This window comes from Salvelinus alpinus, chromosome 7 (genome assembly GCF_045679555.1).
Source record: "Salvelinus alpinus chromosome 7, SLU_Salpinus.1, whole genome shotgun sequence".
NCBI classification, from domain to species: Eukaryota; Metazoa; Chordata; class Actinopteri; order Salmoniformes; family Salmonidae; genus Salvelinus; species Salvelinus alpinus.
Window position 1 is genome coordinate 33772006 of NC_092092.1, and position 24269 is coordinate 33796274.

At 41.4% G+C, this 24269-nt stretch overlaps 1 long non-coding RNA gene across 1 annotated transcript; it reads right to left on the minus strand.

Moving 5' to 3' along the window:
* Positions 1–20512: 20512 nt before the first annotated feature.
* Positions 20513–21707, minus strand: LOC139580842 (uncharacterized). Its single transcript, XR_011676107.1, has 2 exons — positions 21576–21707; positions 20513–20900 (listed from the first exon to the last, which is right to left on the minus strand). It is a non-coding gene; the product is annotated as an uncharacterized lncRNA (long non-coding RNA).
* Between the last annotated feature and the right edge of the window lie 2562 nt (positions 21708–24269).

Below are 24269 nucleotides of genomic sequence, written 5' to 3' on the forward strand. Positions count from 1 at the left end.
GGAAACAACTGATGGTAATAGATACAGGAAACAGCTGATGGTAATAGATACAGGAAACAGCTGATGGTAATAGATACAGGAAACAGCTGATGGTAATAGAGTTGAAGCTCTTACAGTGTTACTCCATGAACTGCCAACCCACATTAAGAGACAGTGTTAGCCAGATGAGCTGAAGGAACCACATGTCCCTATGCGAGGTGGTCAATCCCCCCAAAACATTTCAGTGACCCTGATTGAGCCAGAAGAAGCCTTAGCAAAACGTGTGTGTGTGTGTGTGTGTGTGTGTGTGTGTGTGTGTGTGTGTGTGTGTGTGTGTGTGTGTGTGTGTGTGTGTGTGTGTGTGTGTGTGTGTGTGTGTGTGTGTGTGCGTGCGTGCGTGCGTGCGTGCGTGCGTGCGTGCGTGCGTGCGTGCGTGCGTGCGTGCGTGCGTGCGTGCGTGCGTGCGTGCGTGCGTGCGTGCGTGCGTGGTGGCTAGTTTATTTGTTTGTGTACACAGGTGTCAAAGGGCTGCTGTTTGGTGAGTAAACAATTGTGGAGTGTATGATGGTGGGGATGGAGAGAGAGAGAGAGACTGTTGACAACCCTGTACTAAACTTGATTGAAGACAAAGGGAGAGCTATGGGGCAGGGACACAGAGGCAGAATTATCCCACTGAGCTAAAGCCTAGAATAGATAATAGCTGTGGGGAACTAGAATAAGTATTCGGGTTTCAGGCAGGGAGGAGGAGGTTGCAACACTGTTGCGTAGGGGTTAAGATCCTCAGGGCTGGTTGACGGTCAAACTGTCAGGCATTTTACCATAATGTAACATACTAGCAGGCATAATGGAACTCGGACCACTCTGCTCACTACGCCAACTGCAAATAGCTGACTGTCTGACTGACTGTCCGCCTGTCTGTCTGTCTGTTTGACCGTCTGCCTGTCTGTCCATGCTTGATTGTCCACCCGTCTGTCTTTTCATTCCTTTGACCGACTTTGAGGGTAAAAATTGTGTGTGTGTGTGTGTGTGTGTGTGTGTGTGTGTGTGTGTGTGTGTGTGTGTGTGTGTGTGTGTGTGTGTGTGTGTGTGTGTGTGTGTGTGTGTGTGTGTGTGTGTGTGTGTGTGTGTGTGTGTGTGTGTGTGTGTGTGTGTGTGTGTGTGTGTGGCTTAACTCAGCTGACAGAGTTCTTCGAATATTTTCTTCGACAGCGTCCCACCTCAGCCAGGTCACTCGAATTCCAATGTGTTATTCAACATTCGTCCAGGTCATCAGGTCGTCGTGAGATGCCGTCAAAAGCGGCCACTAGGGGCAACGGTGAGCACTATTACCATCAAGTAGGCTTAGGGCATTGTGGAGAAGGATGGTGGATGAGTCAAAGCTGCGAGATCCAGCTCCGAGAGTTGCGTGTTCAATCCCACTGCTAGGCACTCGTTTTATTTCATTTTAACCGTATCTCGAGCCTTAACCTTTACCTTAACCTTTAAGAACGAATGCCTAAACTTAACCGTTGAGTTGTTTCTGTTGTAACCCTATCCCAAACCTTAACCCTTACCTTCAAGGTCCCGCACATTCATCATATTTCCCAAGTGAAAAGAGACATTGAGTGACTAAAACATCTCCCATAATATTTCTACACTATTAAAATGCTCAGAATTGAAGAAATTGTATCTTTTCTCTCATCTCAAACTATCAGGAAGCCTGAAAGAACAGGCTGAGTGGCCGGGGAGCTTATATTCATGAATTCACCTTGAACGACAGCACTTTGAAACGCCATTGGGGTTGTTGCCATGTGACAAGGTAAACAATGAGCCAGATGTCATTCCGAGCCTAAATAGTATGCATCAACCCATTTTCTCAGCAAAATTATCTCACAGGGCCCGATTCTGAATTTTTACGTCTTTCTTAGGGCCCATTCCAAAAATGACCCTTTTTTTACGCACTCCTTTCCTACGCACTTCTCAGTAGCTGATATTCATACTTACCTTATAAAGTTGCATAACGGGCTCTGCTGGTGTGGTTCCCCTGCAAGCACTGAATAAATATAATTAAACCCCTGAAAACCTCTTACTTCCTGGCTAACAGATTTTCTCCGGGGTTTTCATACGGTGTACCTTTAATTTTGTCAACAGACTAGACCACATTGAGAGAACGGTTTCAGAAAATCTCGATCAATGAAAGAATGGCATCTATGCATCTCCGTTTCAGCACCAACTGGTAGATAAAAAAAGACTTTCATCTTGTAGATTATTTAGGAAGATTGTAGGATTAGGAAAGTATGTATGATTCATTAAAAAAGGTTTTGGAGAGCATTTACGCAGTGCATTTATTGAGGAATAAAAAAATACAGTGGTTTGATTCATCCTGAACATTTTCATATTCAAGTGAAATCCGTGAAATATTGGAAGGTGGAAAAAAGTTTACAGTAGAGGTTGAACAATAGTCCTATTAATCTACCGTAATTCTCACTAATCATGGAACTGTATGACAACGGTCCCGTCACCGTGAACCGTGCGCCAGGCTCCAGGTTTAACTTGCTACGAGTGGCCTGAATTCCATAATGATACAAATAGGCTACATGTCCCAAATTATTGCACAACGTTAGCCTAATATGATCGCCTAATGCAAGCGACCCTCAGGAACAACTTACCCGGATGTGACAGAGGAAAGAAGTCAAACGAATGGAATGGAAGGATGCAAAATGGAAGCTACAAAAACACTCAAGTTACAGTTATAAATGTATATGGGTATTACTGATGGTGGCTCCCAATGGTGGCTATTAATATATACATGATACAAATTGTTAAATAAAACGTAGAAAATCCCAGGCATAGGCTCTTAATTAAAACATTCTAAAGCGAAAACATCAACTCGGCAGGCTCAGCCCTACAGAAGCCTGTAGCTTGGGTGTCTAAATTTCATCCACGCAAATTATGGGGGCGCACAATAAAAATTCGGAATAACGGCGCAGCTATTTATAGCCTTTTTCACTGTGGAAAACGGGCCGCAATACATGTCATGTTGATATGATTTTCAGTTTGCTTCCATATGACTGGTTTCACATTAGTCTCCAGTATCATAAGAATAAATCATCCAAAACAATTGCTATGTGTATTTACAATCCCCTTCCCCAAAGGGATTACTCATTTATCTAGCTCTTATCAATAGCTCTTATCCATTTATAAATTACAGTGCATGGAGAATGCTGTTTTTCTATCGGAGAAAATAAAGTAGATGCTTTTTCCACTTGGAACCTGCATGTTTGCTCAACCTTATTCGTGGTTTCCTTGCGCGTATAGGTATTAAATCAAGGTCAGAATACAGCGTATCTGTAGACACCTCCGCCACACATTCATTTCTTAGATTTCCACTCCGAACGAATGGCGGAAGAATAGCATGCTAATTCCCATGTTTAAATTCAAGGTCAGAATACGCACAGAGAGAAAAGGCATAAACAGGGAATAACGTTCCATGTAAGTGCTTTTAACTCATGGATTGTTGGATATCAGACAAACAGCAGCAATACACAATAGCATTTATGTTATTTTGTAACTAGTTACAGAATACAGTTCACTGATACACTTCTTCAAAATAATTACTAAAGTCAGAGTCACCTTAGAAGCTTAGACATGAAAACAGCATACAATCAGTGTACTGGACAAGTTATTGGTACCTCTGCCTTAGCATTATAAATTACAATATGATCAGAATTGTATGTATTGATTTTAGCCAAAATATTGATCGACATGAACACTCATGAGAAATAAAGGTGAGAAATAATGGGGAGATATCATTAGACATAAAAAATATATATATAAGAGCCATAAGCCTAATACAGTGTGCAGGACCCCATTGATTCGTACAATTTGGAACACTCACCCCCCTCCTGAATTCTTGAAGAAAAAAAACTATACAAAGTAACAAAATGTGATATCATATCATGCAAAAGTCAATTACTTAGTCTTTAGGAAATGCAACCAACTACAGTGATTGATGGGGGGGAGTGGGAGAGGAGGGGGACCCATGTACCCTCCTTCAATCAAGCATTCCTTCAATCAAGCAGGCTTCAGTCACCCACTTGGCTTCAGTCACCCCCAAGATTGAAGTGGGAGACAAATCCAGCTATGGCCTCCTCCTTGTCAGGCCTCTCACACTGGGAAAAAAGGGGTTCCGGGATGGACAGCTCGCACATCTTTGCCACATACAGCGTTGGATCAAGGGCGACCTCATTGAAGAGGAGATCCAGGAGCCTGTAATGTTTTGGAAAGTTAAAAGAGTACTGAATTGAATTTCCTTTTATTTGCTGTTTATTTATTGATAGTTATGATGCTATCAATTCGTTGATGTAGAGATCTACTCATTCTACAATGTGTTTTCTGGTGTTTTTGAAGTACTCAGTTTGAAATATGCAATATTTGGTCGTACACTTTTTTGTGAAACTTTTCAATGTTTGTATTTGTAATTTTGATGAGTTGATTTTGTATCACAGAATTCCTTCTGTGGTGGTTGCCTGGGAAGCTGTGCAGACAGAGTAGATGTTGAATTTTCTTAAATATCTCTCATTACAGCTTGATGATAGTGGGAAAACAAAAAGAGATGGAAAGTGAAATAATGATACTTTGAAGTACTACTTAAGTAGTTTTCTTGGGTATCTGTATTTTATTTTTGACAATTTTTACTTTTACTCCACCACATTCCAATAGAAAATATGTACTTTTTACTTCCATGCATATTCCCTGACACCCAAAAGTACTTGTTACATTTCGAATGCTCAGGTAGGATGGCAATATGGTCCAATTCTCACACCTATCAATATAACGCGTTGTCATCCCTACTGCCCTCAATCTGGAAGACTCACTAAACACAAATACCATGTTTGTAAATTATGTCTGAGTGTTGGAGTGTGCCCCTGGCTGCCCGTAAAATAAAATAAAAATATATTAAAATTGTGCTGTCTGGTTTGCTTAATATAATAAATTTTATGTATAGCATTTACATTTGAATTTTACTCTAGAATGAAAATTGAATAATTTTTGCACCACTGTACATTTAAAACCAGATACACAACATTACCAAAAGTATGTGGACACCTGCTCGTCGAACATATCATACCAAAATCATGGGCATTAATATGGAGTTGGTCCCCCTTTGCTGCTATAACTGCCTCCACTCTTCTGGGAAGGCTTTCCACTAGATGTTTTAACATTGCTGGGGGACTTGCTTCCTTACAGCCACAAGAGCATTAGTGAGGGCGGGCACTGATATTGGGCGACTGCAGTCGGCTTTCCAATTCATCCCAAAGATGTTCGATAGGGTTGAAGTCAGGGCTCTGTGCAGGCCAGTCAAATTCTTCCACACCGATCTCGACAAACCATTTCTGTATGGACCTCGCTTTTTGCACTGGGGCCAGGAAAGGCCCTTCCCAAACTGTTACCACAAAGTTTGAAGCATAGAATAGTCTATAATGTCATTGTATGCTGTAGCGTTCAGATTTCCCTTCACTGGAACTAAGGGGCCTAACTAAGCGACAAACAGGTTTTTCGAAATGTTTGCAAATGTATTAAAAATAAAAACAAAAATAGCTTATTTACTTAAGTATTCAGATTTGTCTGAGTGTTGAAGTGTGCCCCTGGCTATCCGTAAATTAAATAAAAACAAGAAAATGGTGCCGTCTGGTTTGCTTAATATAAGGAATTTGAAATGGTTTATATTTAAAACCAAATACTTTTAGACTTTTTCTCATATAGGATTTTACTGGGTGACTTTCACTTGAGTCATTTTCTATTGAGGTATCTTTACTTTTACTCAAGAACAATCTTAGAAATAAAAGGTGCCATCTAGAACCTTAAAGGGTTCTTCGGCTGTCCCAATAGGCGAACCATTTGAAAAACCCTTTTTGGTTACAGGTAGAACCCTTTTTGGCTGTAGCTGTAACCCTTTCTACAGAGGGTTCTACATGGAACCCAAAATGGTTCTGCCTGGAACCAAAAAGGGTTCTCCTAGGGGGACAGTCAAATAACTCTTTTGGAACCCTTTTTTCTAAGTGTATGACAATTGGTTCTTTTTCCACCACTGAGCCAAAGAAAGGAATAGGCGCACATGTGATAACGGTTTATTAAATGTCCGGCTTTATGTAACGTTGAATAACGCCGGAAGGAAATCCTTGGTTTGCCTGCCTCCTGAATCCAAGTGTTTGACCCGGGAGGAGGGGACCGTGAGAGTTTTGAATAGAAAAAGGGAAGAAGAGGTCAACTATCCAGAGGAGGAAGAGAGTAAGATTACCCGAAAGGAACTGTTCGTGTTCATTTTATTTCTATTTTACTAGGCAAGTCAGTTAAGAACAAATTATTATTTATAATGAGAGCCCAGGAACAGTGAGTTCCTGCCTTTTTCAGTGGCAGAACGACAGATTTTTACCTTGTCAGCTTGGGGATTCGATCTAGCAACCTTTCGGTTACTGGCTCAATGCTCTAACCACTAGGCTACCTGCCACCCCATGTCAAGGTAAGTCGCTCTGGATAAGAGCGTCTGCTAAATGACTTAAATGTAATGTAAATGTAAGGTCATAGTCTCTGTTACTATGGCGGAATGACAGGCATGTACTCCAGTGTTCTCCAGCTCTCTCCTCTTCTCCCTGTTTCATCTTGTAAATCAATTATTATATGTCTCTGTCGCCCCTAGAGACTCACCATGATTTCAGGTGACCTGTGACTGGGATTAGAATCTTGACACACACACCTGCATACACACATGCACTTGCCCACACACATACATATACAGCGCATTCGGAAAGTATTCAGACACCTTTACTTTTTCCACATTTTGTTACGTTACAGCCTTATTCTAAAATGTATTCATATTAATTCTCATCAATCTACACACAATACACCATAATGACTAAGCGAAAAACAGGTATTAAAAATAAAAACAAAAATAGCTTATTTACTTAAGTATTCAGACCCTTTGCTATGAAATTTGAAATTAAGCTCAGGTGCATCCTATTTCCATTGATCATCCTTGAGACGTTTCTATAACTTGGAGTGCACCTGTGGTAAATTCAATTGATTGGACATGATTTGAGAAGGCACTCACCTGTCTATATAAGGCTCCATAGTTCACAGTGCATGTCAGAGCAAAAATCAAGCCATGTGGTCGAAGGAATTGTCCGTAGAGCTCCAAGACAGGATTGTGTCGAGGCAGAGAGCTGAAGAAGGTACTAAAAAATGTCTGCAGCATTGAAGGTCCCCAAGAATACAGTGGCCTTCATCATTCTTAAATGGAAGAAGTTTGGAACCACCAAGACTCTTCCTAGAGCTCCAGTGTCACACTGGAGGAAACCTGGCTCCATCCCTAAGGCGAAGCATGGTGGTGGCCGCATCATGCTGTGGGGATGTTTTTCAGCGGCAGAGACTGGGAGACTAGTCAGGATCGAGGGAAAGATGAATGGAGCAAAGTATTGAGAGATCCTTCATGAAAATCTGCTCCAGAGCGCTAAGGACCTCAGACTGGGTGAAGGTTCACCTTCCAACAGGACAACGACCCTAAGCACAAAGCCAAGACAATGCAGGAGTGTCTTCGGGACAAGTCTCTGAATGTCCTTGAGTGGCCCAACCAGAGCCCGGACTTGAACCTGATCGAACATCTCTGTAGAGACCTGAAAATAGCTGTGCAGTGAAAATACCTGTGCAGCGACGCTCCCCATCCAACCTGGCAGAGCTTGAGAGAATCTGCAGATAAGAATGGGAGAAAATCAAATCAAATTTATTTATAAAACCTTTCTTACATCAGCTGATATCTCAAAGTGCTGTACAGAAACCCAGCCTAAAACCCCAAACAGCAAGCAATGCAGGTGTAAAAGCACGGTGGCTAGGAAAAACTCTCTAGAAAGGCCAGGAACTCCCCAAATACAGGTGTGCCAAGCTTGTAGTGTCGTACCCAAGAAGACTCGAGGCTGTAATCGAAAGTACTGAGTAAAGTGTCTGAATTATGATGTAAATATGATATTTCAGTTTTGAAAACATTTGCAAAAAATCTAAAAACCTGTTTCTGCTTTGTCATTATGGGGTATTGTGTATAGATTGATGGAAAAAATATATATAAACCGTAAACCATAAACCCTTGTTTCACAGCAGACATAAAAACAAAAGACTCCTCCATGCTAATGTCATGTATTATAATATACAGTATGCATCATCTGACAAGATACAAACGTCTCATCCAGCATAAACAAGTCATGTTGACTAAATGAATGACTGGATAATCGGTGGTTGTAGCTCCCTTTGTGGAGTAGCTTGTGTGTGTATAAAGTCTTTGAGTGTGCGTGAGTGTAGATCCCTCTTTTTTCTGTGGGTGTTTGAATACAGGCTCTTCTGTGGAGTAGCGTTTGTTACAGGGGAAGGTGTGAGACTGGTTCCTCTCAAGGTGTCCAACTCCGTGTTTAGTTTTTCTGCTGCGCTGCCTGACTGCACTGTCCACTGTGCTATTTGCTTGGTTGTTCACCTTCATCATTCTTCTCATAATAAAGTCACCAGTGGGGGTTTAGACATGGGCTGCCACTAGTGTGAAATACATTAGTGAAAATATGTCCACAAAAAAGCATAGCCATTAAAAGGTACCTGTATTATTAGCTTGACTTCAGCCATGAAAGGTGCGGAGAACTCCACCCAGTGGTGGTTGAGCATAACCACTGCCCAGAAGACAGATACAGTAGAATGCCATACACTAACCAGGTTTCCATTTCATGCAGATGAATTACCTGAACCATGAAAAAAGTCAAGACCACACTGATGAAAACAGGAAATGGCAGTACGATTTTATAAATGTCCACAGACAATGTGTTGGTTAGACATGGTGGGATCTTTTTTTGTCTGTAAAATAAATGATGTGAGAAATGGAGTTGGAAACGCCTTTATGCGCAAATATTGATACAATAACAAATCATATCGCAGTAAAATTGGAGTCACCGACGATATGTTGTGTGGTCCTCCCACTACGACTCGTGAAAGCATGCAGTTTATTAGGCTACACATTAAATCAATTAAAGTGAACTTCACAGGGTGGTGAAAGAGCACGGTGATGAGATTGATGCTCCTTCCCAATAAATATCGAGGGTCTTATTCTGGTGACATGATGATTGATGCTTGGCTGCCATTTGACAAATAAAAATTATCTTATCCATAATAATCTCATTATGTAGTAAATTTACCAGCACTGTACAGATTTAGAATCTTAATTTGAGCCAGTTTGCTACAGCAGTAAAATAATCATGCAGCAACAGGAAATGTGAATTATTATGTGGATTATAATTAATGCACATTTTTTGTAGGGGTTGATACATTTTTTGTTAGGGCAAATCAAGTCTGAAATGTTAAAGTGGGAATTGCAAATTTTAAGATCCTTTTAAAAATGTGAATACAATACAAATTTGCAGGAAAATTCTCAGCAACAGACGAGTGATCAAATTAAGATCCTACATCTGTATCTGCAAGCTGTTGGCTAGAGCACACATGCCAAGACCAGAGTGGGCACGTTTTCTACATAACAATTTTTGTGAGAAAACCATCAGTAGAGTTTCAAATTCAATGGAAACTCATTTAACTTGTATTTTTATTCGGTACATGGGAATAAAATTGCTAAAGTTATTTTATGTGCACTACGATTTTAGAATATCTGTCGCCAATTGGATGGAAAACTATTGTCGGTCAGTCTAGTTACACACAGAGATAAATTCATTCTTCACCCTGTTATGGTCATGTTTAGTCATTTATTGAGGCACTTACACAAGTCATGGTATGTATAAATCATACATTACAGTTCAAATGCTTCACATTCTGGTATCTGTAAACATAGAAAAAGGTACAGGGTAAAATACATTCTGACATTTATCTCATTGCACCATCCCTTAGGAATGACACAGCGGAAAAACATAACTTAACCCTAAAGATGAAGACAAAGGCTACCCAACAGGATTCTGTATGAACCAGTGATGTAGACAGGTCACTAAACCTCGGGTCCGAGTCGAGTCACAAATCCCTAGTGTCCAAGTGTGTCCAAGTTCGAGTCCTTTATCCTCGAGGCACGAATCTCTTGAGTGCTAAAAGTTGCTGTCCAACCATTTTTAAGCTACATTTCATTATTATAGTGTTGTACATTTGTAAGGCTAAATAGATACTACAGCTATCTAACATGTTCTGTTCTAGCTAGTATGTTGAAATATGCAGAGAAAGATTTTCTGACAACAGTCACAACAAGTCACTACTGGTCGAGACCGAGTCAAGTCAAGAGTCATGAAAATAGTGACTTGAGTCCAAGTCCTGGACTTGAGTACTACAACACTGTATAAAACAGCAGAAAAGCCAAATGCCAAACTCTACAGAGCAGCAGCATGGCGGAGACACACTGTAGACGTTCTAATGTCAGAAAACTAAACAGAGTTTAACTCACTAGACTATACAATGAGTATACCAAGCACTAGGAATAACCCCTTTTGCCCTCAGAACAGCCTCAATTCGTTGGGGCATGGATATGATTCAAATGCTTCAAGGTGGCTGGATGTCCTTTGTATGGTGGACCATTCTTGATACACACAGGAAACTGTTGAGCATGAAAAACCCAGCAGCGTTGCAGTTCTTGGCACAAAACCGGTGGGCCTGGCACCTACTACCATACCACATTCAAAGGCACTTAAATCTTTTGTATTTCCCACTCACCCTCTGAATGGCACACATACACAATCCATGTCTCAATTGTCTCAAGGTATAAATATCCTTCTGTAACCTGTCTCCTCCCCTTCATCTACACTGATTGAAGTGGATTTAACAAGTGACATCAAGAAGGGATCATAGCTTTCACCTGGATTTGCCTGGTCAGTCTGTCATGGAAAGAGCAGGTGAATACAGTATATATATATATATATATATATATATATATATATATATATATATATATATATATATATATATGTATATGTACTGTTTATTGTTAAGAGATGTTGTGTAAACTCACAGAAAATAAAGATGTGGGATGTATAATAAAGAGCTTTGTTGATGTCAATGGGCAATGCTTAGCTAATAGTAACTTCTGCTACATACAGTGATTTCAGAAAGTATTCACACCCCTTTACTTTTTCCAAATTGTGTTGTGTTACAGCCTGATTTTCAAATGGATAAAATTGCGATATTTTGTCACTGGCCTCAAGACAATACATCAGATGTCCCAATTGAGATGGTTTGGGATGAGATGGACCGCAGAGTGAAGGAAAAGCAGCCAACAAGTGCTCAGCATATGTGGGAACTCCTTCAAGATTGTTGGAAAAGCATTCCAGGTGAAGCTGGTTGAGAGAATGCCAAGAGTGTGCAAAGCTGTCATCAAGGCAAAGGGTGGCTACTTTGAAGAATCTCCAATATAAAATATATTTTGATTTGGTTAACACTTTTTTCGTTACTACATGATTCCAAATGTGTTATTTTATAGTTTTGATGTCTTTACTATTATTCTACAATGTAGAAAATAGCAACGAAAAAATAAAAACCCTTGAATGAGTAGGTGTGTCCAAACTTCTGACTGGAACTGTCTATACAGTCAGATCCATACGTTTTTTTACAGTGACACAATTTGCATCATTTTGGATCTGTACGCCATCACAATGGATTTGAGAAAAAAACAATCAAGTGAAGACAGCGTACATCATTACAGAATGACGACTCACCAAAGGGAAGCATCAGGGAGTGTCTTTTGTTTTGTTTTTGTGTTGGGGGTGATGTCGGGTCCTGGTGTTGGAGCCGGAGCTACCTGGCAGGCCTCAGCCGGTTTGTAGGCTCCCATGCCTCAGCGGGTTCGATAGGCTCCCATGCCGAAGCTGGGTGAACCGGTTCCCGTGCCTCAACCGAGGCAACTGGGGAGGTCTCAGCCGGCTCATCAGGTTGCTACGCCTCAGCAGAGGCGACCGGTCCGCTCCGGATCCCCGGGATCGTCCCTGTGGTTGGCGTCCTGCGGCTGGAGCCGAACGCGCCGGGGAGGGGGTACTATCACATATGCTCTCTCTCCGGCACTGTAGGTTGTCATGCTCCCGCGCCTCAGCCAGATCGACAGGTTCCCGTGCCTTAGCAGAGGTGACCGGTCCACTCCGGATCCCCGGGATCGTCCCTGTGGTTGGCGTCCTGCGGCTGGAGCCGATCGCGCCAGGGAGGGGGTACTGTCACGTATGCTCTCTCTCCGGCACTCTAGGTTGTCATGCTCCCGCGCCTCAGCCAGATCGACAGGTTCCCGTGCCTTAGCAGAGGTGACCGGTCCACTCCTAATCCCCCGGGATCGTCATCTTGGTCGGCGTCCTGCGGTTGGAGCCACGCGTCGGGCAGGGGGTACTGTCACGTGTGCTCCCTCTCCGGCCTCTAGGTCACCAGGCTGCTCGTTAGGGCGCACACCTGTCAATCAGCGTAAGGCACATAATGACATTCACCTGGATTCCATCACCTCCTTGATTACCTGCCCTTCATAAGTCACTGCCTTTGGTATCTTCCCCAGTCGTCATTGTTCCTGTTCTATGTTGGTGCGCTGTTCGTGTTTCTTGTTTTGTTCTTTTATTTATTAAATGTATTCACTCCCTGAACTAGCTTCCCAACTTTCAGTGTTCATCGTTACACATAATACATTTTGAGTTTTAATACTTGGTTGCAAATCCTTTGCAGTGAATGGCTGCCTGAAGTCTGGAACCCATAGACATCACCAGATGCTGGGTTTCTTCCCTGGTGATGCTTTGCCAGACCTTTACTGCAGCTGTCTTCAGTTCCTGCTTGTTCTTGGGGTGCTTTGCCTACAGTTTTGCCTTCAACAAGTGAAATACATGTTAAATTTGATTCAGGTCAAGTGATTTACTTGGCCATTGCAGAACATTCCACTTCTTTGCCTTAAAAAAAGTTGTGTGTTGCTTTCACAGTATGCTTCGGGTCATTGACGATCTGCACTGTGAAGCGCCGTCCAATGAGTTTTTAAGCATTTGGCTGGATCTGAGCAGATAATATAGCCCTAAACACTTCAGAATTTATCAAGCTGCTTTTGTCAGCAGTCACATCATTAATAAATACAAGGGAACCAGCTCCATTGGCAGCCATAAATGCCCACAGCATAACACTACCTCCACCATGCTTCACAGATGAGGTGGTTGGCTTCGGATCATGAGCAGTTCCTTCCCTTCTCCATACTCTTCTTTTCCCATCATTCTGGTACAAATTGATCTTTGTCTCATCTGTCCATTGGATGTTGTTCCAGAACTTTACAGGCTTTTTTAGATGTTTTTTTGGAAACCTCTAATCTGGTCTTCCTGTTTTTGAGGCTTACCAATGGTTTACATCTTGTGGTAAACCCTTTGTATTTACCCTGGTGAAGTCTTTTCTTGATTGTTGACTTTGACACAGATATGACTACCTCCTGGAAGGTGTTCTTGATCTGGCCAACTGTGAAGGGGTTATTCTTCACCAGGGAAGGAACTCTTCTACCATCCACCACAGTTGTTTTCCGTGGTGTTCCGGGCATTTTGGTGTTCCTGAGCTCACCAGTGCGTTATTTCTGTTTAAGAATGTACCAAATAGTTAATTTAGCCACATCTAATATTTTTGCTATCTCTCTGATGGGTTTGTTTAGATTTTTCAGCCTAATGATGGCTTGCTTCATTAGCAGTGACAGCTCTTTGGACTTCATATTGAGTGTTAACAGCAAAAGATTTCAAATGCAAATGACACTTTTGAAATGAACTCTAGACCTTTTATCTGCTTACTTGTAAATGAGCTAATGAGGGAATAACACACACCTGGCCATGCAACAGCTGAGCAGCCAATCGTCCAATTACTTTTGGTCCCTTAAAAAGGGGGGACCGCATACTAAAAGTGCTGTAATTCCTACACCGTTCACCCGATTTGGATGTAAATACCCTAAAATGAATTGGTTATTTAATTTGAAATCCAATATGCTGTGGTAGACAGCTAAAATAATAATAATTTGGTCAATGTCCAAATATTTATGAACCTGACTGTATATACAGTTGAAGTCGGAAGTTTACATACACTTAGGTTGGAGACATTAAAACTTGTTTTTCAACCAAAACCATTTCTTGTTAACAAACTATAGTTTTGGCAATCTACATTGTGCATGACATCTACATTGTGCATGACACCAAACATTTTTCCAACAATTTTTTACAGACAGATTATTTCACTTATAATTCACTGTATCACAATTCCAGTGGGTCAGAAGTTTACATACACTAAGTTGACTGTGCCTTTAAACAGCTTGGAAAATTTCAGAAAATGATGTCATGGCTTTAGAAGCTTCTGATAGGCTAATTGACATAATTTGAGTCAATTGGAGGTGTACCTGTGAAAGTATTTCAAGGCCTACCTTCAAACTCAGTGTCTCTTTGCTTGACATCATGTGAAAATCAAAAGACATCAGCCAAGACCTCAGAAAATAAATTGTAGACCTCCACAAGTCTGGTTCATCCTTGGGAGCAATTTCCAAATGCCTGAAGGTACCACGTTCATCTGTACAAACAATAGTACGCAAGTGTAAACACCATGGGACCACGCAGCTGTCATACCGCCCAGGAAGGAGACGTGTTCTGTCTCCTAGAGATGAATGTACCTTGGTGCGAAAAGTGCAAATCAATCCCAGAACAACTGCAAAGGGACCTTGTGAAGATGCTGGAGGAAACAGGTACAAAAGTATCTATATCCACAGTAAAACGAGTCCTATATCGACATAACCTGAAAGGCTGCTTAGCAAGAAAGAAGACACTGCTCCAAAACCGCCATAAAAAATCCAGACTACGGTTTGCAACTGCACATGGGGACAAAGATCGTGCTTTTTGAAGAAATGTCCTCTGGTCTGATGAAACAAAAATAGAACTGTTAGGCCATAACGACAATTGTTATGTTTGGATAAAAAAGGGGGATGCTTGCAAGCCGAAGAACACCATCCCAACCGTGAAGCACGGGGGTGGCAGCATCATGTTGTGGGGGTGCTTTGCTGCAGGAGAGACTGGTGCACTTCACAAAATAGATGGCATCATGAGGAGGAAAATTATGTGGATATATTGAAGCAACATCTCAAGTCATCAGTCAGAAAGTTAAAGCTTGGTCGCAAATGGGTCTTCCAAATGGACAATGACCCCAAGCATACTTACAAAGTTGTGGCAAAATGGCTTAAGAACAACAAAGTCAAGGTATTGGAGTGGCCATCACAAAGCCCTGACCTCAATCCTATAGAAAATGTGTTGGCAGAACTGAAAAAGCGTGTGTGAGCTAGGAGGCCAACAAACCTGACTCAGTTACACCAGCTCTGTCAGGAGGAACGGGCCAAAATTCACCCAACTTATTGTGGGAAGCTTGTGGAAGGCTACCCGAAATGTTTGACCCAAGTTAAACAATTTAAAGGCAATGCTACCAAATACTTCTGACCCACTGGGAATGTGATGAAAGAAATAAAAGCTGAAATAAATCATTCTCTCTACTACTATTCTGATATTTCACATTCTTAAAATAAAGTGGTGATCCTAACTGACCTAAGACAGTTTACTCTGATTAAATGTCAGGAATTGTGAAAAACTGAGTTTAAATGTATTTTGCTAAGGTGTATGTAAACTTCCGACATAAACTGTATATTTTTTCCATTATTATTTTCTCCATAACTCTACCACCCCTCCCCTAATTGGAGGAACTAATGGAACTACTGGACAACAACACTTTGGCTTCTACTTCCATCTATATACATTTTACGGACACAGTACGTTTTACAATTGTTATCTTTTGTTTGTTTTTAGTCCCATCCTTCAGCTACCCTCAACCCCTCCCATCTATCTCTGAAGAGCATCCAGTTTTGATTTCTATTTGCCATATATTTTTCAACTGTGCTGTTTCACAAACATTCTGAACCTATATACATTTTACGGACACAGTATATTTTACATTAGTTATCTGGTTATTTTTAGTCCTATTCCTTCAGCTCCACTCAACCCCTCCCATCTATCTCTGAACATCATCCAGTTTTGGTTTTCTGTTTCAACTGTGCTGTGATGTTTCACAAAAGTTCTGGACCTTTCTATTCTCATAGTTTCTAAAGATAATAAATTAAAGATAACATTTTTGCTAAGAGTATTATTATATTATTGATCGATTGACTATGACTTTTCAAATCACCCAGCAGTACTATTTGCAGAGTTAGGTAAATGTGGCAATTCTTCAGCCATTCCTGAACCTGCGACCAAAAACAAGCTACTTATCCTCTAACGAGTCACAACCCCGGATCCGGGATCCCCCCCATCAAAAAAGCTGACTAGCATAGCCTAGCCTAAAGCCACAGGGATATCATATAATCAAATGTTCATGAAATCACAAGTCCAAGACACCAAATGAAAGATACAGATCTTGTGACTCCAGCCATCATTTCCGATTTTTTTAATGTTTTACAGGGAAGACACAATATGTAAATCTATTAGCTAACCACGATAGCAAAAGACACAACTTTTTTTTCTCCACCATTTTTTTCCTGCATGGGCAGCTATCAAAATTTCGACTAAATAAAGATATATATAGCCACTAACCAAGAAACAACTTCATAAGATGACAGTCTGATAACATATTTATGGTATAGCATATGTTTTTTTAGAAAAATGTGCATTTTTCAGGTATAAATCACAGTTTACCATTGCAGCCACTATCACAAAACTCACCCAAAGCGACTAGAATAACTACAGAGAGCAACGTGTATTACCTAATTACTCATCTTAAAACATTTCTGAAAAATACACAACGTACAGCAAATGAAAGCCCAACATCTTGTGAATCCAGACAATATTTCAGATTTTCTAAGTGTTTTACAGCGAAAACACAATATATCGTTATATTAGTGTAACAGTATAACTTTAGGTCGTCCCCTCGCCCCGACACGGGCGCGAACCAGGGACCCTCTGCACACATCAACAACGGTCGCCCACGAAGCATCGTTACCCATCGCTCCACAAAGGCCACGGCAAGGGGAAACCCTACTTAAAGTCTCAGAGCAAGTGACGTAACTGATTGAAATGCTACTAGCGCGTACCCGCTAACTAGCTAGCCATTTCACATCCGTTACACTCACCCCCCTTTCAACCTCCTCCTTTTCCGCAGCAACCAGTGATCCGGGTCAACAGCATCAATGTAACAGTATAACTTTAGTACGTCCCCTCGCCCCGACACGGGCGCGAACCAGGGACCCTCTGCACACATCAACAACTGACACCCACGAAGCATCGTTATCCATCGCTCCACAAAAGCCGCGGCAAGGGGAAACCCTACTTAAAGTCTCAGAGCAAGTGACGTAACTGATTGAAATGCTACTAGCGCGTACCCGCTAACTAGCTAGCCATTTCACATCCGTTACACTAGCATACCACATGAGCTAACATCACCCCAGCATTGATTCGAGGCAAAAAGCGCGATAACGTTATCACCACCAAAATATATAAATTTTTTCACTAACCTTCTCAGAATTCTTCAGATGACAGTCCTGTAACATCATATTACACAATGCATATAGAGTTTGTTCGAAAATGTGCATATTTAGCATCACAAATCGTGGTTATGCTATGTAATCAGTCAAAACATGGCATGCATTCTGGCCGGCGCCATCTTGGAAGGGCACCTAAGTTTACGATTATTTATCGATTAGATTGACAAAAAAAATACAGGTTGGACAGCTAATGAAAGATGCATTGGTTATTAATGCAACCGCTGATTTAGATTTTTAAAATTAACGTTACTAGACATACAGTGTGCGTTACAGCCAGACTAGTGCCGCAATATTGGCCGAAAAATACGTTTACATTTTTCCACATAAATACGGAATAAAATCATAAATAGTTCTTACTTTTGGACGAGCTTCCATCAGAATCTTGGGCAAGGTGTCCTTTTGTCCAAAAGAATCGTTGCTTTGTTGTAAAACGTCCACTTCAACTTCGGAACTAGCAGCTAACAGTAGCTACGTGGCACACACATGTCCAAATCCTCAAACGCAATACTACGAAAATTCCGAAAATAGCAATATACTCGCATAAACTGATATAAATCGGTTTCAAATAACTTCGTTATGATGTTTCTAACACCTATACCGAATTAAATTACAGACGGACATATCTAAGGCCGATAACTGAGCGTTTCAAAATGCTATCCTGGGGTCTTGCGTTGCGTAATGGCGGAAGTCGAAAAGGGAGCGCACCTCGTTCCTTGCCCTTTTATAAGCTCTGAGAAATACGTAGAAACACCATTCCACTTCTCATTGGTTACTGACATCCAGGGGAAGGCGGGTGCAGTTCATTTCGATCCATCCATCAGACCTTCGCATGTCCTGTCATGATTTTCGCTGTAGAAAGAGTTCTGGTTCACCCACAGACATAATTCAAACGGTTTTAGAAACTAGAGATTGTTTTCTATCCAATAGTAATAATAATATGCATATTGTACAAGCAAGAATTGAGTACGAGGCAGTTTAATTTGGAGACGCAAAATGTCGAAGTTGAAACTGCACCCCCTGTAGTGACAAGAAGTTATGGACAGTACCAAAACAAATTATCTATTGATTCTGGCTCTTTGCAGCAAAATTTGCAGAGCTGGGATGGTTGTATCCCTCATATAAACAAAGCAAAAAAAGAAACGTCCCTTTTTCAGGACCCTGTCTTTCAAAGATAATTCATAAAAATGCAAATAACTTCACAGATCTTCATTGTAAAGGGTTTAAACACTGTTTCCCATGCTTGTTCAATGAACCATAAACAATTAATGAACATGCACCTGTGGAACGGTCGTTAAGACACTAACAGCTTACAGATGGTAGGCAATTAAGGTCACAGTTATGAAAACTTAGGACACTAAAGAGGCCTTTCTACTGACTCTGAAAAACACCAAAAGAAAGATGCCCACGATCCCTGCTCATCTGCGTGAACGTGCCTTAGGAATGCTGCAAGGAGGCATGAGGACTGCAGATGCGGCCAGGGCAATAAATTGCAATGTCCGTACTGTGAGACGCCTAAGACAGCGCTGCTGGGGGACAGGATGGACAGCTGATCGTCCTCGCAGTGGCAGACCACGTGTAACAACACCTGCACAGGAGCGGTACATCCGAACATTTCACCTGCGGGACAGGTACAGGATGGCAACAACAACTGCCGAGTTACACCAGGGACGCACAATCCCTCCATCAGTGCTCAGACTGTCCGCAATAGGCTGAGAGAGGCTGGCTTGAGGGCTTGTAAGCCTATTGTAAGGCAGGTCCTCACCAGACATCACCGGCAACAACATCACCTATGGGCACAAACCCACCGTCGCTGAACCAGACAGGACTGGCAAAAAGTGCTCTTCGCTGACGAGTCACGCTTTTGTCTCACCAGGGGTGATGGTCGGATTCACGTTTATCGTCGAAGGAATGAGCGTTACACCGAGGCCTGTACTCTGGAGCTGGATCGATTTGGAGGTGGTCTGGTGCGGTGTGTCACAGCATCATCGGACTGAGCTGGTTGTCATTGCAGGCAATCTCAACGCTGTGCGTTACAGGGAAGACATCCTCCTCCCTCATGTGGTACCCTTCCTGCAGGCTCATCCTGACATGACCCTCCAGCATGACAATGCCACCAGCCATACTGCTCGTTCTGTGCGTGATTTACTGCAAGACAGGAATGTCAATGTTCTGCCATGGCCAGCGAAGAGGCCGGATCTCAATCCCATTGAGCACGTCTGGGACCTGTTGGATTGGAGGGTGAGGACTAAGGCCATTCCCCCCAGAAATGTCCGGGAACTTGCAGGTGCCTTGGTGGAAGAGTGGGGTAACATCTCACAGCAAGAACTGGCAAATCTGGTGCAGTCCATGAGGAGGAGATGCACTGCAGTACTTAATGCAGCTGATGGCCACACCAGATACTGACTGTTACTTTTGACCCCCCTTTGTTCAGGGACACAATATTCCATTTCTGTTAGTCACATGTCTGTGGAACATCTTCAGTTTATGTTTCAGTTGTTGAGTCTTGTTATGTTCATCGAAATATTTACACATGTTAAGTTTGCTGAAAATAAACGCAATTGACAGTGAGAGGACGTTTCTTTTTTGCCTCAGTTTATATCTAGCCTTCTATTGGTTGCAAGAATTTTGTATAATAATTTAAATTAAAAAACTTAAACCATCGAAAATCTCTTCCCAACTATTTTGCAATCAATATGACATATATTTGAGTTTAACCATATAATGTTGTAATATTTGTTCTGCCTTTTCTGGTGGATTAAACTGAAATTGCAACCACATTTCTATGGCTTGTTTTAAAAATAGAGTAATTTAGGTGATTATTTCATTTTCAAATAACCGAAAGTGAGAGTTTGTAATCTGAATAAAGTGAAAAAGGCCATTCTTGAACATGGGGTGAGACATACTTACAAATCTGCTGTTTTCAAATAACCCGAAAGTGAGAGGTTTGTCAGAAGGTGGGTGTAGCTGGTGCATGAAGTCAGGCGCAGGACAGCAGAATGAGTGAGCAACGTACTTTACTCAAATATAAAGGCACAAGGTAACAATACAGTTGACCAACAATAAACGGTAATCAATTACGCACGGGTGAAAACAGCACCCGTCGAAAACCAGCCATAACGTACCGAATGAACATAGAAACAATCACGCACAAAAACATGGGGGAAACAGAGGGTTAAATACATGAACATGTAATTGGGGAATGAAACCAGGTGTGTAGAAAACAAAGACAAAACAAATCGAAAATGAAAGGTGGATCTCCGATGGCTAGAAGACCGCTGACGTCCACTTCCGAGCGCCGCCCGAACAAGGAGAGGGACTGGTGTCCGAACGCCGCCAGAAGAAGGAGAGGGACTGACGTCGGTGGAAGTCGTGACAAGGTTGTAATCTGAATAAAGTGAAAAAGGCCATTCTTGAACATGGGGTGAGACATACTTACTAATCTGCTGGAATACCAGTTTGGATTTCAGTATACATTCTGTATGATTGAAGCATTTAGTGAGAGGTTTAATGCTTTAATATTTAATAATTTCTGCCCTCCAAATTCATATTTATTATATAAATAGGCCCGCTTAATTTTGTCTGGCTTACCGTTCCAAATAATATTGAATATTTTTTTCTCAAATAATAAAAAAAACAAGTCGCTAGGTGTAAGCAAATAGGTAAACTGGGATATGACTAAAGAGTTAATCAGGTAGATTTTTCCACCAATAGACATCTTATCTATTTTTGCTAACATTATTGTAGTGAGATCATTTCTTTCTGTCACGCCCTGACCTTAGAGAGCCTTTCTATTTCCTATTTGGTTAGGTCAGGGTGTGATTTGGGTGGGCAATCTAGTTTTCCTATTTCTTTGTTTGGCCTGGTATGGTTCCCAATCAGAGGCAGCTGTCTATCGTTGTCTCTGATTGGGGATCATACTTAGGCAGCCTTTTTTCCAACCTTAGGTTGTGGGATCTTGATTTTGTTAGTTGCTGTATAGCCTGCAGAACTTTACGTTTGTTTTTGTATTTCGTTTTTTTTTTTGGTGTTCATTTGAAATAAAAGTAAGATGTTCGCCTACCACGCTGCACCTTGTTCTCATTCCAATGACGGACGTAACACTTTCTTTAGGGATATTAATACAGAGTATGTCCACTTCACCGTCAGACCGTCTTTCCTGGGAGATGAATTCACCTTTCAGCAGGACAATAACCTAAAACACAAGGCCAAATCCAGTGCTTAATTTGTAAATCGGGAGGTGCCGGAACAAAAAGAGAGAGGTGGGTGACCTGGGGAGTTCTGAGGTACTGGAACGCATGAGATAAAAAAAATCACCTATATAATAAAGCATTGCACGCATATCATCACATTTGTGTAATGGCATAGAGCACCAGAGAAGAGTCACTTACAGAAGTTGAACACATGCCTAGGATCCGGGAAAAATTTGGCCTTTTATAAATGCATTTCATGCCTTTCCACGTCATTTTACATGGCTGGAGACTTTGGCAGAATCTTTTTTAATACAGCACAAATTATCAAAATGCTACTTTGACACTGACAAACTGAGAATCTGAGATCAATAAAAAACGACCTTGTCTTGAATACATCAACAGCCTAGGCCTAAGTGTGTGGAGACCAGTGGCGACCCGTGTTTCAGGGCAGTTTTGAGCCCCACATTTTTAGCTAAAATAAAATGTTTTGCATGTTTTGCCATTAATACGTGTCACATACAATGTATAAAAAAATATATATATAATTCAGTTAATAAAGCGCATACAAACATGGTCTCATTTTTGTTTTCTTGAGTGAGGCAGCTCCAAAATGCATGTGTTTCAGCCTAGCTCAGTGCTTTCTGTGGTGGTGTGGCAAGTCGGCAGAAAATACGTAGCGTTGCACTGTGATTGGCTCAGTGTTCTGTCACTCATGGGGACACTACGTCACCACCAAGGTTAAGGGTAGAGCTGGAAAATTCTAGCCCCTTGGGTGCTGCCATAGAGTTACGTTAGAAGTGCCCATCCAATGAGGCTCAAGGTCATTGGCCACAGATAAAACGATGTCAATTCACGTTATATGTACAGTAGCTTTGATTGGACTGATCATGTCAACATCATACTTTCAAAATCTTAGCTAGCAGTCATCATCATGAATCAAGTCGGCAATCTACTGGCAAATCCTTTTCAACCCTTGTCAAATGAAGAGAAATAATGAAGAGAAATATAGATAAAACGTATCGGTGCTCATCGGCCATTGGACATAAACATTTCCAAGTTGGAAATTGCAAATTCAACAATGAGTGGTTTGGACGGAATCAGTGACAGTGGCTAACTGAAAGCATTGCAAAGCAATCATTTAAAATGATAAACATTCAACATTGGCCATGCTGTCAATGAAGCATGAATTGTGCCGTGCTCAAAACAACTGTTAACTCTGAACTGCGAAAAACTTGACTTCAGCGAGTTCAAGACAACTGGGAAATTGGGAATAAACGAGCTCCGACTGGGAAAATAAATTTTGAACCGTCATCCAACTCGGAATTGTAAATCCGGCATCTTTCTAGAGCTACGACCTGAAGATCAATGACGTCATCATGATTCGACTTTGTTTTTTCTGAGTTCCCAGATGTTTTGAAAGCACCATAAATCCAGAGAATGCCAGACATTGTTGACAAAATGTGCCCACTAAGGACCGCAGCGCCACCTTCCTGTTCAAGTGAGCACAGCACAACAAGGTAAGTCCAAAAACGTATTGCATGCTGCTGCATAAATTAATGTAAATTGCCAGGGAGATATGTATACTGTAGCTAAGAAAGTAAAGCTAAATGTATGTCGTGTAGTAAGATGTTACAAGCCCATGTGCCTCACCCAAAATAATTTGGTATATTTACCCCTCTTAATTCTGCCTACTGTTCTGACTTGGTGGTGCACATGTAGCCTATAACCTGTTTTAGATAAAAGTAATCATCAAATATTGTAAGAGCTTTCATTGTCTGGTTATATGCCCCCTTTATTTATCCTACCGGTTCTGACTTGGTGTACAGGGAGAACACTGTAAGAACTGCCCATGTTCTGAATTCTGTCGCTGTACATTTCAAAAGTGCTAAACAAATAGTTATATTGACCACGTCCATCCTTAAAGGCAGTAAATGAGGCTGAATGAACTGTTTTGCTGCCAGACAAGGCTCCGCTGATAGCCAGGTGTAGCAGTGGTAAGATGTTGGGACTGCTGTTGGGCCAGCTTTATGTAGGCCGTTTGTGGTCACCGTTTGTCACCATTACAGTGCAATTAATATATTGTTTAGTGTTGTGGTGGCTTTGCTGGCATGCATCCGACTTTAAAAAAGAAATCCCCACCAAGATTACATGCTAAAATTGCCACTGGTGGAGACCCATATCGTAGGCTACAATATGAGGGGGAAATGATAGTCATAACAATGCTTTCCAGTTTCACTGACTCACCCAATGATGGGCAGCTCACTCACTGGTGATGGCCGATGAGCTCGTGCCAAAAGCCTCTCTCTCTTGTTTTACTTTGTAAAACAATATTTGCAAGTTGATCAAATATTTTGGTAGACTGTGTTTTCCCTCGATTTGCATTTTAAATATTGCGAAAGCCCTGTTTTGTCTGCATGCTGTTTTTTCTCTAAGGCTTTGAACACACCGACAACATTATTGCGCAAAATAGTACGCAGCATCATCTGGATACGTATGCAACAAAACAAAATGTCTGTCAAGCTGTCTAGGCATACAGTTTGACGCATACGTTCGATAAATACAAG